This window comes from Equus przewalskii, chromosome 7, assembly GCF_037783145.1.
Source record: "Equus przewalskii isolate Varuska chromosome 7, EquPr2, whole genome shotgun sequence".
NCBI classification, from domain to species: Eukaryota; Metazoa; Chordata; class Mammalia; order Perissodactyla; family Equidae; genus Equus; species Equus przewalskii.
Genome location: NC_091837.1, coordinates 12,654,037 through 12,667,330, shown reverse-complemented (window position 1 = coordinate 12,667,330; position 13,294 = coordinate 12,654,037). Strand labels below are relative to the sequence as shown.

Below are 13,294 nucleotides of genomic sequence, written 5' to 3'. Positions count from 1 at the left end.
GATCCCCCAGTGAGGCCGCGGCGTGACGTCACTGCCAGGCCTCTGACGTCACTGGGGTTGCCGTGGAGACACGACTTGCCTTGACCCAAGGCCGGAGGGGCCGGGCCGTGGTAAACAGGGGCGGGGCTGGATGCCTTTGGGTAGCTGATGGGTGAAGGCAGACTCCCCCACCCCCAAGTGCAGTCCTGTGACCTGAATCCCCAGCGCCCTGATGAGGTGGGGGAGGGAGGCAGTGCCAGCTGTCCCTACTGATGCTCCTCCCCCAAGGACAGGTGTTCAGCTTTGCCCATATAGCCTGGCAGGGCCTGGGGGCTCAAGACTTCCAAACAGAGCAACTTTCTGCTTTCAAAAGGAATGTGACAGAGGAGACCTCCCTGAATCCCACCATGCCCCCAGCCAGCAGGCTGAAGTTCCCAGGGTCCCCAGAGAGATGTGGGCCCCCTGCCTTAAAACAGGCTACTTCTGCTCAGGAAAACATGGGTGCCCCACCCCTAGCCGGGGAAGGCGCAAAGGAGTTGCTGCAGCCACCCCTCGGGTCCGGGGGATCCTCTGCTGTTCAACGCCAAGATGGGGAGCCTTGGCCAAGCCAGAGTTCCTGGCGGCCCCCACTCCCCTTTTGGTATTTAAGATGATTTTGACGTGCACTGTTGGTGCTTATTAAGTGAATGGAGGACAAGCCAAGCCCCTCAGTGCCAAGGTCTGAATAAAGCATGTCTCTGCCAGCGGCCAGCTCTGATGGGGGTCAGGCCCCAGCTCTCTCTCCCCCGCCACACCCCAGCACTGGCCCTGTTCCTGTGAAGGCCCAGAGAACCCCCAGCCAGCATCCTACTGCTGGCTCTTTCATTCCTCTGCTAAGTTCCTTCCAGCATTTGCTGCCAGCATCGGATGTGCGTGAAACTGCTCTGATCACATTTCTAGGAAAAGGTTCGAGGACTGTGTCATGGCTTCTGTGGCGTGGGGTGGGGTGAGAGCAGAGAGGGGTGTGTGGGGGGTCATTGGGAGAAGCCAGGCCCCAGTCTCTGTGCGGCCAGCATTTGTTCTGTTCTCTTATCAGGCTCTCCAGCTAGATTAACAGGTCAATAAATGTCGGTGGAGCTGCTTTTGGGGGCTTGGCAGGGAGATGATATTTCCAGCTGAAACGGTGTCGTTAAACACACAGGCTTCCAAGGACAGAGGAGCAACAGCAGATGGGGGGAGAAGTGGGAGAGGTGGGCAGAAGGGCTGTTTGCGCTTCCTCTCGAAGCTTCCCAGTTTAGAAACAAACTCAGAGTGTGCGCCAGAGAGCCACAAACACAGGCAGCTGGAGGTCCTCCGTGGAGCGTTTACACTCCCACAGCCAAGGCGGAGGGGAAGGCTGTCAGAATTGGGCAATTCCTTCTGCTCCCTTCCCTGGGCTTGGCAGGAGCCCTGAGCGACGAGCAGGAGGGAGTGCCAGCTTACCCAGCATCTCCCTATGTGCCAGGCATTTTATCAGATCTCAGTGACTCCTTGGGTTCCCTCGGGGCAGGGGTGTGAGGCTGCCCCCAGCCTTCCCAGGGGCTCTCAGCTGGTGGGGAAGGCAAGGATGTAGGTGGGACAAGGGCAACTTGGGTAGACGTGGCTCTTGACCCAGCCGGAGGATCGGGAAGGGCCCTATAGGAGGGGTGCCATGTGACTCCTAGAAAGGACAAATAGGAATTCGCCAGGCAGAGGAGTGGAAAGAGTGTTCTGGGCAGTGGCAGTGGCCGTGTAGCAGGCCTGTGAGTGCTTGGGCATGCTGAAGGAGGAGAAGGGGTGGCCCTGGGGTGGCCGTGTCCTGGAGGCGTAGGTGGATGGGGGAAGTTTAAGCAGGGGAGAGGATCCAGTTCAGTAACCCTGAACATCCCTTCTAGTCAGTTCCCGGGGCAGTCCCCTCTCTCAAGGTTACCTCCCCACCCCCACCCCCAGTAATCCTTATCACTTGTCTAATTCTGTGTAAGCTCACCATCCGCTATCCCTTCTGAGCCTCACAGTTGCTCTGGACTGGAGCTGGGCTGGGCTGCTTAACCCCCAGGGGTGGGCAGTGGCTCATGATTAAGAGCCAGGCTGTGGAGTGGGTTCACCACTTGTTGGCTGTGTGATCTTGGGTGAGTAGCTTTGCCTCCCTGAGCCTCAGTTTCCTCATCTGAGAAGGCGCTGATAATTGCACCCACTGCCCAGGGTCCTGGTGAGGATTTGTGGAGGGCTTAAGCACGGCCAAGGCACACAGTAAGCGCTCTATAAACGCACATTCTCATGGCCACTGTTAGCCTCATCCTCAGAACAGGGCCTTGAATGGTTCTCCCAGTCCCTCTTGGAGCCAAAGATCAAAGACCTCTGGGTGGGTCAGAGACCCCCACCCTTCCAGCTGCCTCCCCTGCATCTCCCACCCACCTATCCAGGCCACCCCACGTGGTGAGCACACGTTGCTCCCATCCGACCTCCTGCGGAGCTGGGGCCTGGCCAGGGGGCCCCTCCGCCGCCTCCCCCTGCCCCCTCTGCCTTCCAGTCCCTCACGAACCGGAGGAAGGAGCGGAGCAGCTCATATCCATGAACCGTAATTCAATCAGGCGGCGAGTCCTCTGGGCTCGGGGCGGGGGTGAGAACGAGGAGGCGCACAAAAGGGCCGCCTTATTACCTCCCGCGGGCCTGGAATTGCTGCTCTCCCCCGGCAGCGGCCGCAGCCGCCTTTATTGTGTTAACCCATTTGCGTGTCAAGAGCTATTGTGAGCTTTCTCTGCCGGTGCGTGCGGGGCGGGCTGCGGGAGGAGGGCCGCACCGCCGGTCACCTCCGCGGGCACCGCCCGCCGCCCTGATTGGTTGCTAAGTGATTTGCATCCAAGGTAATCACTTTTATCTCAGAAGGATGTCGACTATAATTATAAGCTACTGACATCTTTTGAAATCTGCCTAATGACTATTTTAGTCTGCGAGGGCTGGGGGTGGGGAGGGGGATTCTGGAGGCTGGGGGCGGAGGGGGGAGGCTGGAAGGAGGATGGATTCCTTCCACCTGGACCACTGATTCGTTAGTTGAGAAATAGCTGAGTGCCTACTGCGCGCCTCAAACAAAAGGCAGGTGGCAGAGATGTTGTGTCCCTGTGGGCGGAGTTAGTACCATTTCAGAGATGGGGAAATAGAGGCCCTGCCAGGGAGCCACCTGCCCAGAATCACACGCCTGTTACGTGATTGGAACCTGAGTGTCTCTGACCTCCAAATTCACATGCTGGCCGCTCCAGTGGGTGCAGACAAATAATAACCGTAACCATTCCTGGTAGAGGTCACCTTCCAGCACCTCCCAGGGTTTATGTCATAGCCTAAGAAATGCAGGTGCTGTCACTACCCCCATTTTACCAAGGAGGAAACAGCACAGGGAGGTTACCTCACTGCCCAAGGTCACACAGCCAGGAAGTGGCAGAAGGCTGAGGTTGTTGGTGGCCAGAAGTGGGGGTGCCATGTGGCCAGTAGGAAGAAGAGGAAAGGGCAAACCCGGGCTCCAGCTCCCGCTACGCCACCACCTGTGGTTCCATTCAGTGAACACCCACCTCAGCCTGGGCGAGGGCCCCTTGCCAGCCACTGTCTGGGTGGCAGAGCCCTAAGGAATCAGATGGCCCACAGCCCCCATGGGGGGTCAGATGAGTCTGCGACTAATTCAGGCTCTGGACAGAGCCAGAGCAGGGCTGGAGGAGAGAGAGACAAGGACAAGGGAAAAACTGCAGCTGGTCGTGGAGGGTTTCCTGATGGAAGGGGCCTAGGCTCTGGGCCCTGAGGACTGGGCGGACCTACCCAATGGGGAGCGAATGGGGATGTCTCTGGCAGAGGGAGTTTGAGAACCAAGGGCCGTGGTGAGGAAGGGCAGGGAGAGCTCATAAGAAGGCAGAGGTGAAAGAAAGAGATCTATCAGGGTGTGCAGGACCTCGAGAGCTGAGCTCAGTATCCAGTGTGTCCAGAGGACAAGTAGCCCAGTGACGGTATCTGGGGAGGAGGGGTGTGACATGGTCTGGGGGTCCTAAGAACAGTCTGGCAACCTTTGCAGGGGCTTGGGAGTCACAGATCGGAAGGGATCCCTGGCTCCTGCACTCTCACTGGCTGTGTGTCCTCAGACAAGTCACTCTCCCTCTCTGGGCCTTACTCTCCTCATCTGTTCATGGGCGTACTAGCAGTTTTCTCACAGGCTTGTGGGTGGGCTCAGGCACAGGCCCCAGCTAGTCATCCTGGCCCTGCCGCAAACCAGCCTCCCAGCCACAGCAGCTGTCTGGGGCCCTAGGAGCCCCTGCCATTGTGCAGAGGGCACAGGGGACAAAGACCTGGGAAGTCAGGGGGTAAGGCCGAGGCTGGCTGTGAACAGGCTCCCGGGGATGGGGACTTCATGACGCAGAACTTAATGACCCAGAGTCTGTGTGCGGGGGCCTCCCTTGGAGGAGGAGGAGGAGGAGGGGGAGGAGGACGGGGGAGGTCCAGCAGCCAGCTGTCTGCTCCAGGATTCACTGCCAAGGCAGGGCAGCTGCCCCGCAGGGCCAGGCCTCAGCTTAGCGTCCGGGGGAGGCAGAGGTGGCAGGGCCTCCCGGCCTGCAGTCCCCAGGCCTGAGTTTGGGGCTTGGCCCTGCCCCTCAGCATTTGCGACCTCAGTCTCCTTATCTGTCTGGTGGGCCAGGGCTCCATTTGGAGGGCAGCTGCGAGGTTTGGCAGGAACCGATAGCAAGTGGGCAGTAAACAGGAACTGCTATTTTTGCTCTTTATTTATCCGTTCATTCAGAGAGATGCGCTGCTCTCTGCCAGGCTCCCTGCCAGGTGCTGGGGATGTGAAGATGAATAAGCCCAGTTGCCTTGAACGGTGGTGAAGCCTTGGACACGCCATCACGGTACAGTGGGTTAATTGCCACAATACAGGAATTCACAGTGTGCACGCATTGTGCCAGGAGCAGGGGTCACAGCAGTGACCAAAGCCAGACGTGGCCTCTGCCCTCTGGGGCCCCCAGGCTCTCAAAGCACGCTAGGAAATCAGAGGTGGAAACTTACTTCCAGCCAGGGTAGCCAGGGAGGGCTCCCTGGAGGAGGAGGCACATTTGATTACTGGCTTTGGGGACTTTTAAACACCTTTGCCTATTGGAATCACAGGATGCTGTTGGCATCCACCATGTGCCGGACTGCGCTTCCTGCTTTGGCATTTTGTTCTCTCATTTACTCCTCATATGGTCCCGGGAAGGGTGTTTTTATCCTTGTTGTGTAAATGAAGAAACTAAGGCTCAACAAGGTGAAGTGACAGCCTAGGGCTACATGGCAGGTTGACAGAATTCCCTTTGTTAAGCCTATTCCTCTGCCTGTGAGGGCACGGGGGCGGGGTGGGGGGCAGGGGGCGGGGTGGGACTCTCATGGGAGGATCCTTGGGTAGGGGCTGAGGAGACGTAGTTCTGGGCCATCTGTTGCCTTTATGAGCCGCACGACCTTGAACAAGTCATCCCCCCTGCCCCGCCTCCCCCAGCCCGGCCTCAGCTTCGTCCTCTATAAAATGTCAAGGATGGTGAATCTGTGGCAGGCTTGGCTTGCCTTACACTGCTGTGCCCTTGACAGACATCGCCAATCAATTGCTGCCCTCTTCCCCTGCTGAGTTCTTCCCCTGACCTTGGGTTCTTTCCAGGGCTCTGGGCAGGCAGCACCAGTCAATCAGCGGGGCCTGAGCTGCAGCCTGCCTGCCTGCCTGGCCTCGATGAGCTCCGGGGTCCCTCTGGCTCATCTTCCTGTGGCTCAGAGGACCAGGGTGCCAGAGTGAGGGATTTCTGGGGGACCTTCTCTTGAGGATATGGGTTCTTCAGCCACGAGAACTGTTGAGGTGTGGATGTCTGTTACCCTCCTCCATCTCCCGGAGAGACCTGTGTCCTCATCCATGCAGCCCCACGCACGCTCAGTGCAAGTGGTCTGGGCAGCTTCTGGACGCATTCAGTCTGGATGATGACAACAGTGTTTGCTCAGCTCTTCCTGAGAGCTAGGTCCTTCGTGGGCACCCTGTCACTCATCATTCCACAGATCCCCTGCAGTGTGCCTCTCTGCCCCCCCCCCCCAGGAAGAAGTCTTCACCCATCTGAGAGATGAGGAGACGAAGGCTCAGAGCTGATTAAGGCAGAATAGGGTCATGCACCTGCCGAGTGCTGAGCTGGCATTCAAGCCCAGGTTTTGGTGTCCACAGCCTGGGACAGCCAGGGCAGCCTTCCTGGAGGAGGTGTCATTAAAGGCCAAGGCCTTAAAGGCTGGTGGGCTTCTGACAGGCAGAGCTGGGCCTTCTAGGAAAGGGAAGGGGGCCCTTCTAGGTGGAGGGAGCAGCATGAGAAGCAGCTCAGAGGGAGGTAGGCAGGCATGAGTGTTTAGGTTAAGGGACTAGGATGTGGCTGGACTGTGGAGAGAGGGGGCCAGGGGTGGTCCTGGCATTTGGACTTTGCCCTCCCATAGCAGAGAACTGTGGCAGCTCTTTGGGTAGAGAAATGATCCAGTCCTGTTCTAAGCATGTTTATTTAACATCTCCATGAACCCAGGGTGAGGTCTACTGGTGCTTGGGGCTCCCTCTGGTGTACTGGAAGCTTTAGCCTGGCACATAGTAGGTAGGCATCCAAGAAATCTTTGTTGAATGAATAAATGAATGAATGCTCGCCGGACTGAAATGCTCCTGACCTCCCCATGGGCCCAGCTGCAAGGAGGAGACAGGCCACAGTCCCTCTCTCCAGAAGTTGAACCCCAGGCCTGTGGGTGGGGGCCGGGGGAGGGAGCCAGGTAGGCTCCTGGGGCAGGGGCTTCCCCCGTAGCCCTCCCAACCCTCCTGCCTGTCCCCAAGACCCCTCCTAGACCTTCCTGCAGGGCTGCCCGCCATGCCTGGCAGGCAGCCTGGACCCAGTGCTTGGGAGGATAAAAGATGAAGGTTCGTGACCATTTTTTAACTCAATAAAGGGAGACAGGCTGCAGGCTGCAGGCCGGAGATATAATTAGTTCGCAGCAGTGGCGCTTTCTTGATTTAGCTTCTGAGAGAACAAGACAAGGATGTTATACCCAATTAGCAGTAACATCCAGTCGGAGCCTCAATAGGTGAGATAACAAGCTATTTTTATGACTTTTCTGTCCCAGCATGGAGGGGGCGGGGGGAAGGGGGTATCAGGGCCTTATTTCTTTTCATCAGGGAACAATTATTAGCGATCTCAGGATTTCCCATAGCCAAATGATGCATTTGTTAACCCAAACAAGCAAGCGTCCCAGGGCGGCAGCTGTGGGGTGGCAGGCTGGCATTGTGAGGCCAGGTGTATGGAAGGGCTGCAGGCCCCCCGGCCCTCTTCTAGAAGCCCTTGGAACAGGCTCCCAAATGCAGAGAGCCCATTGGTTTGGCAGGGGAAGCCCAGGCCCTTGAGATGTTCTCAGTGCCTGCCTCGATTTCCCCACCTGCCTCAAAGAGGTGTAAGGAGGCTAGGCCAGTTCTCCTGGGGACAAGGAAGGAGCCAGTTCTGGCCCTTGACAGCCCTTCCTGGCATTACCTAGATCTTTCTGCCAGCTGGGCCAGAGGTTCTGTCTCCTCAGCCTTGAACCTGCGCTGCACTCTGCCTCCTGGACCCCCGTTATGGCTCACAGTGCCTGACCACCCTCCTGCCCGTCCCAGGTCCCAGCCCCGGTCTCTGGCAGGGCTCACTGGCTCCACTCTCTCCACCCTCCTTACCCCCGCAGCCAGGCCACCTAGCACTGGCCAAGTCTTTACTGGGCAGGGAAGCCTTGCCAAGCCCCACCCCAGCTGCCTGGCCACACTCCGACTCCTGGCGAGGGCTGGGGGATGCCCAGAGAGGGAGCTGGCATGGCTGTCCTGACAGCCATCAGCTCAGGCCCCAAGCCCGTCCTGCAGAATCCCACCCCACCGTGCCCCGAGTCCCAGCTCCCTGTCAGTGTGGAGCCCCACGCTTGTGGTTCAGACAACTGACAAATCCAGCCATGCAAAGTGGGAGTTTAATTGCAAACAGTTTTTATGGATCATGGGCCCATCTGTGCTACCATATGCAAAAGGAAAAAAAATCCCCATTTAAAAAAAAAAATTTCTCCCTGCCCCACCCCCCAAACTGACTCCAAAAGAAACAGTTGCCAAGGTTTTTCTGGCTGGAGCCAAGCACAGAGCTGGGACCCATCCTGGGGGCTTCCTGCAGGTGGGCCTGGCAAAGTCGGGGGACCACGTGGGGCAGGGCTGAGAGCAGCCCACGGGGCTGACCGTTGAGAGGAGCACACGCCTCTGCAAGCTGCCAGCACTTCCTGAACCCACTGGATTCTTTCATGGCTCTGGGCCTTTGCACGTGCCACGCAGCTGTCCGAGTACCTGCCGGCCTCTCCCAGGCACCTTGCTGATGCCTCTAGAGCACGATACGGCTTGGAGCGGGCACTGCACGGTGTTGGTGGCAATGCAGGAATGAGTGGTGGTGTGTCCCGTTTTAGCCCAGGGGGATGGGGCTGCCCAGGCCTCATGGCCTCCCTTCTTCCCAGTGGTCCAGGCCTCCTGCTGTGGTGCTTGGCCCGGCAGATACGCCGCACCCAAGAGGTCAGCCCTCCCCAGCCCCTCAGAAAGGGCATCCACCCAGGGCCTGAGTGGCCGGTCATCCGGGTCCTGAGAGGACTCACCTCTGAGACAGGCTGCCAGCGTTTGATCACTGGGCCACCTGGTCCCAGTGGGTGCCTTCAGACTGTCGTTTCCGCGTCTCCTTGCCTCTGGGTTTTCTGCTGTGGAAGGTGGGTGAGCAGTCGATGGGATGCTGCTGTGAAGAGACGCTGCACCTGTCCGCCGTAGCTCATCCCCAAGCGAGGGGCTCTGCTCTGCTCACTGATGTCTGCCCAGGCCCCTCTTCAGGATGCCTGATGTTACTGCATGAGTGAGGGAGGGAGAGGGAGAGGTGTTTGGAGGGCTCCAGGGAGCCACTGGGACACCTGGCTTGTCAGGAATTCAGAGTTTTTACCCCCTTTCTCTTGGAGTCTAGAAACCGCTCTGCAACCTGTGGGGATTGTGAACTCCATTCTGCTCTTGAGGAAAACTGAGGCTCAGAGAGATCAGAGGACTCTCCCAAGGTCATGCGGCTGGAAGGAGGCCAGAGCTGGGCCGGGAACTGAGCCATGTGATTCCAACTGACCACTTCCCTGCCCCTCGCATTATAGGTGGAGAAGGATAGGCCCAGAGCCGGGAAGGGGTTTGGCCAAGGTCACACAGCAAGGAAACAGCAGCCAGCGTTTGTGGGGCCTCCCCAGCCCCATTGTAAGATGAGGAAACTGAGGCCCTCCAGCCTCAGAGCCAGGCCAGCTGAGTCCCGCTGTTCTTCCGTGCCTCCCCTCCCTCTCTCCTCTCTCCCCCGGGTCTGTGCCCAGGCTCACTGTGCCTCTGGGTTTCCCCATCAACGTGAAAAGCTGGTAGCCAGGTGTGTGCCAGCAGCCAGGCCCCATGCGGGCATCCCAGTGCCCGAGGCCTGGTATGCAGTGCAGCCCTCCTGCAACAGGTGGCAGGGCAAAGTGGGACCCCTGGGACCTGAGCAGCACAGGCTGGCCAGGCCCCTGGCAGCAGCCCAGGCCAGGCAGCAGGCCGCCCGTTCCCCGCTCGGTGGTGATCGCCAGCTCCCGTTGTAATCATTAAAACTATTAGAAGGAAACGCTCGCTTGAAGCAAATGTCAGGCACCGAGTTGTGCTTTGTAAACGTTCACAATTAATGCCAATCAGGCCCGGAAGAAAGCCGGCCCGGAATCCTGTCTGTTTCGTCTCATTTGTCAGCTGGTGCTGTTCCATGCTGCACATTTTCATACAATTGCTATAAACATAAAGGGGAACTCCACAGTGTTCCCGGGCACCCGGATGGTGCGCGCCGGCTTAATTACTTATATTCTGCTGTTCACTTGGCCGCCTCGAGCGGGTGGGAGGGAGAAAGGGGGACTTCATGTGGTAGGGTGAGGGCTCCCGGGGGTCAGCCAGGGAGATGGGTCAGGCTCCAGGCCCGGGTCTCCTGCCCCACCCTCCGCGGGCCCACGGAGCTGAGGATGTCCGTGAAACAAGAAAAAAAACTGCTAAAATATGTTTGCAGAATCCTCAAGGAGAAAAGAGGGGCTCAGAGTCCACCAGACTCGGCTTTGACGCCCGCGTCCGTCTCCTAGAATGATTCACCAGGTTTATTGCCCGCCTCCGGCATGCCAGGCAGTGCTTCACTTGCCAGCGGGGCCTCGGTTTCCCCTTCTGCGAGTTGGGGGTAACAGCCCCGTGGTCAGGGTTTCAAGCTTGCTGGACCTGGGCTCCGGGCTGAGGGTGTCAAGCAGGCTTTTTCTCAGTTGCTTGTCGCACGGCCCCTTTGAGGGTGGGCTGCCCTTCCTAGCGAGGTCAGAGTCCCACTGCTGGGAGCGGTGGAGCGGGATTGGGACCTGGGTCGCTGGACTCTGGAGCCCATAACTGTTGTGCTTTCCTCCTGCGCCCTCCCAGGGTAGCCATGGAGGTGGAAGGAGATGATGGGGCTCAAAGTCCCAGCACACAGGAGGTGTCGCATGAACAGTAGCTGCTGTCATCCCACTGCCTGGATACGGGCCGGGGGCAGTGGGCTCAGATCCTGGTCTGGGGGTCAGCGCTAACACACATGAACCTTGCTGGGTGGAGAGTGGAGGGTGGAGTGGTCCACAGGGGGATGCCATCCCCTCTCCCTGCCCAGGGTGCTGGCCTCCAGGCCCCCAAGGTAGGGCTGAGGAGGGAGATACTGGCCAAGGCCTAGGAAACCCCTGCCTGTCACCCCCTTCCCCACTTGCCCCTGATCTGACTCTGGGGTGCCAGGCGCTGACTGTGCGCCAGGCCCCACATTGCCAAACTGGACCCTTCCCAGCCCAGAAGGTCAGGCGTGTGATCATCACTGTTTCCAAGCTGACTTGAGGTCATGCAGCTAGGAGGTGGGGACACTGGAGCCAGGTTCAAGTTCAGCTGCTCCGAAGCCTTTGTCACGCCTTCCTAGCGCCCTCCCCATCGTACCCTGGACATGAGGCCTAGCCACACACTATGAACCCTTCCTGGACCCTGTGAGCTCTCGAGCTGTCTGTGGACGGGGTCTTCTGAGGGCAGGCTGGCTCAGCAGGGACACGCCAGCCTTTGTGTGGGCTGGGGTAGGCTCGGACCAGGCGGGGCAGTCAGCGGAATGGGCAGAGGGCGGTGCAGCCCAGCCGGCCAGGGATAAATGCTCAGAGCGGGGAATAGAGGCCCCTTTGTGTGGCGCTCGGTGGGGGAGGGGTGCTGCCAGCTGCCACCCTCTGTGACCCGGGAGGCCCGAGCCCTCCACAGAGATCTGCCGCCACCCCCAGGGGACTGGCCAGGGAGCTGTCGTCTTTTCCCCTGCTGCTTCCTTCCACCATTATTTGCCTTCCTCTTGTTTCCTGGGGGCCCTGGCTGCTATGGAGCTGTGGGCAGCCATTACCCTGGTTTGCTGCAGGCCTACTATGTGCTGGCACTGGGCCAGGCACTCCACCAACCCTGCAGGTAAAGGCAGTGGTCCCGTGTTACGAAAGAAGACACTGAGGCTCAGAGGGGACAGTCTCACCATCCTCACGCAGCTGGTTACAGGGCCAGGATTTGGCCAACTTCTAATCCTTTTCTTTCCATTGATCTTTGTGTCCTGGTCTCAGGTCCCAGGACCCAGGGCTGCAACTTGAGGTCCTGCTTCAGTTGCCTGGGTGGCCTCAGGAAGGCTGCTGGCCGTCTCTCTTTCCTGGGCCGGCACCAGGCATCCATTCCATCCCTCCATCCTGCCCAGGCTCTGGGCTACTGGCTGCAGGTTTAGTGGAGACCACGCACAGGACCCTGTTGAGGGCCGCCCTACCCATTAAACCTTTTCTGTGCCTCCATCTCCTTAGCTTAAAAATGGGAATGAAACAGAATCCACCCTCAGGAGCCCTGGGGGATGTCGTGCCAGGAGTCGGGTAAAGCTGAAAGGACAAGCTGAGGCAGTGGCCGGGTGACAGGGATGTGGGGGTAACTCTTAGGAGTGTAAGCATGTTGCATTGCGTCCCTGCCACAGCCCCATTTTACAGGTAAGCAAGCTGAGGCTCAGATAACTGAAGTGACTTGTCGAGGGCTCCAAGGAGCCCAGGAATACAGGGAAGGTAGTTTCCCAGAAGGCCCAGACCTTGGTCTCTTCCTGACCGCCACCTGGCCCACTGGGCAGCTGTCCATTGCAGACACTGACGAAGAACCCTCTGTGAGCCCAGTCCTGGGAGAGGCCCAGAACCAACCACAAGAAGCCCCCAAAGGCCATTCAGCTCCCGGCTTCCCACAGCATATTCCAGCAACCTGGGACCAGCTCACACCCACCAGGTCACCCCCTCTTCTGTGCTGAGGCCGGGGCTTCCACCGGGAGCACATGTGCTAGTCCCTTCCCCAACGCACACATGCACACGTGCCTTCTCTGCAGGGGTCACTCTGACTCGCCTTTTCCCTCAATGCCCCCTGTTCAGCTGGCACTTGGAATCCCCCCGCTGGGTCTCGTACCCTGCTCACTGCTGCTAGAGCCCCATGCCTTTTCACCTCTCTTCCAGCTCTTTGTCCCCTGTGTGGCACATAGTAGGCCTGCAGGGAAGTCTGACACAAAGGCACAGCCCTGGCCCTCCGGGACCTGGTCCCCACCTAGCGGGAGAAACAGAGATGAGTGACAAGGCTGCAGGTCCCAGGATGGGGTCAAGTGCAGGACACCTGAGGAGGCTCCCCACCTCCCCAGCTCTCCGTCCTCTCCCAAAGGGCGAAGGGAACGAAGACTTCTGAGCCCTTCTGTGCACCCGAAAGCTCAGCCGTCTCCTTTTAATCCTCCCAAGGCCAGGCGGGGGTTGTACAGACGGGACAGCAGGCTCAGGACAGCAGAGACAGCTTCTGAGGGAGGAGCCTTGGACCAGGGGACCCCAAAGCCCGGGCCGTTCTCCAGGAAGGAAAGCTCAGGTGCCCACGGGGGCCACCCAGGTGACACCATGAACAAAGCAGCTGCCACTTGACCTCGTGGGAATGTGGGCTCAGTGGTTCCAGAGCTGCCAGTTTTTTGTTTTTTCTAAGAGAAACCAGACAATGAGAATTTCAGGTGGAATTTTATTTTTTCTTTTCTTTTTAATATTCGCAACTGTGTCACAATTTTTTTTTCCTGCAGCAAACAGGGCAAAGAAAAGATGTTTGTGAGTGGGATTTACCCTCTCCAGGGACGTGGTATTGTCTGGGCGGGGGGTATGTTATGGGGGTCCCAGGATGTCTCGCCTTCCCCACCTCCAACCCCGGCCAGCAAGAGCCCCCGGAACCCAGCAGCAG

General features: G+C 58.7%; 1 protein-coding gene across 1 annotated transcript in view; it reads left to right on the top strand.

Annotated features, from left to right (window-relative positions):
- FAM222A (family with sequence similarity 222 member A) overlaps window positions 1-13,294 on the top strand; it is a 54,872-nt gene that overhangs the window by 658 nt on the left and 40,920 nt on the right. The gene's annotated exons all lie outside the window — the stretch shown is intronic.